A 2209-nucleotide genomic window follows, 5' to 3' on the forward strand; every position below is an offset into this window, starting at 1 on the left:
ATGTTTGGTAATGTGGAGTGTTGCAGAAAAAGAGGGAGACCCGCAACATGATGGATTGGCCAAGTGACAGCATCAGTGGGCTCAAGCGTGGCAACAATAGCGAAGTTGGCCCAGGATCAGGCAGTATTTCTGCTGTGCATATGGTCACTATGAGTCAGCACTGACTCGATGGCACCTAACAACAACAACAATGAGTCTTCTTTCAATTCTCCATGTTGTTTTTCTTAAAATCCAGTTTCTTGGGTTATTTACTCAGCATACAGATTGAATATGTATGGTTAAAGAATACAAGCCTGATGCACACCTTTCCTGACTGTAAATCATTAAGTGTTCCCTTTTTCTGTTTGAACGACTGCCCCTTGTTCTATGTACAGGTTCCTCATGAGCACAATTAAGTATTCTGGAATACTTATTCTTCACAATGTTATCCATAGCTTGCCATGATCCACACAGTCCAAAGCATTTGCATACTCAAGAAAGCATAAGTAAACATATTTCTGGTATTCTCTGTTTTCAGGCAAGATCCATATGATATCAGCAATGATATCACTTTTTCCAAGTTCTCACCTGAGTCCGGTTTGAACCTTTGAAAGTTTCCTGTCAATGTACTGTTGCAGCAGTTTGTGAATTATATTTAACAAAACTTTCCTTGCGTGTGATAGTAATGATATTACTCAATGATTTTCACATTCTGTTGGGTCACCTCTCTTTGGAATGGGAACAAATATGGATCTCTCTTCCAATCAGTTGGCCACGAAGCTGTTGGCCAAATTTCTTGGCAAAGATGAATGAGTAACTCCAGTGCTTCTTTAGTTTGTTGAAATATTTCCTTTTGTATTCCATCAATGACTGAATCTTTATTCTTTTCTAATGTCTTCCATGCACCTTGGACTTTTTCCTTCTGTACCATGGTTCTTGGTCATATGTTAACTCTTGTATTTAAGTCTTTTTTGCATTGATTTTTTTGACTTGTCAAAAGGTTGACCTGAGTTTCTGGTGATTTTCAGACATACTAATTAGACAACGAATAAGGGAGACCATAGAAAAATTGATACATTTGAGTTATGGCTTTGGAGAAGAATATTAAAAGGACCATGGAGTGCAGTAAGAATGAACAAATCTGTGTTGGAAGAAGTACATCCAGAATGCTCCTTAGAAGTCAAGATGGCCTGACTTCATCTCTTGTATTTTAGACATATTATCAGGAGGGATCATTTCTGAAGAATGATATCATGCTTGGTAAACTGGAGGGTTGGCACCAAAGAGGAAGACCCCCCCCAATTAGATGGATTGGCACAGTGGCAGCAGCAGTGATCTCCAGCATAATGATCGTGAGGATGCTCACAATCAGACTGCTTCTTAGAACTTAGGATGGTGAGATTCATTTCTCATACTTCAGACATGTTATCAGGAAGCGCATCATACTTGTTAAAGTGGAGGATCAGTGAAGGAGATGAAGACCCCTCACAATGAGATGGATTTATATAGTGGCAGCTGCAGTGGGATCCAGCATGACAATGATTGTGATGGTGATATAGGACTTGGCAGTAGTTCGTTCTATTGTGTATAGGGTCACCATGAGTCAGATTGGACACAATAGCACCTAAAGTGGAAGGGCTGCTTGTTCTTAGACTTTGCCCAGCAGCACAGTTCTCTGAGTCTGGTTACTTTATGTGGGAGTCCAAATCCTACAGACAACCAGTACTTTCAAAGATTTCCTGACTGAGTGTTACTGGTTTTCAGGAGTTCTTGAATTTATACAGTTTTCGTAGAGGAGCACTGGTAGCACAATGGTTAAATGCTCACCTGCTAATAGAAAGGTTGGCCATTTGAGTCCTGGTGTGGAGCTATAGGATAAGCACTGGACTGCTAACTGCAAGGCCACTGGTTCAAAGCCATCAGCTATTCCATGGAACCCTATACAGGGTTGCTATGAGTCAGAACTGGCTCATTGGTACTAACAACAGCAGTCACTATGAGGACTAAAGATGTGGTAGTCTGCTTCCCTAAAGGTTACAGTCCTATAAGGGTCTTTATGAATCAGAATCAACTCGATGGCAATGGGTTTATACAGTGTTCATAGCATTGCTGCTTTTCTGAGCTGCACCTGAGTTAAGTTATTTGGTTGTGACTCATGGAAACCCCCTATGTGCAGAGTAGGACTGTTCCATAGGGTTTTCAAGGCTTTGACCTTTTGGAAACACATCAC

Source organism: Chrysochloris asiatica, unplaced genomic scaffold (genome assembly GCF_000296735.1).
Source record: "Chrysochloris asiatica unplaced genomic scaffold, ChrAsi1.0 scaffold00050, whole genome shotgun sequence".
Classification (NCBI taxonomy): domain Eukaryota; kingdom Metazoa; phylum Chordata; class Mammalia; order Afrosoricida; family Chrysochloridae; genus Chrysochloris; species Chrysochloris asiatica.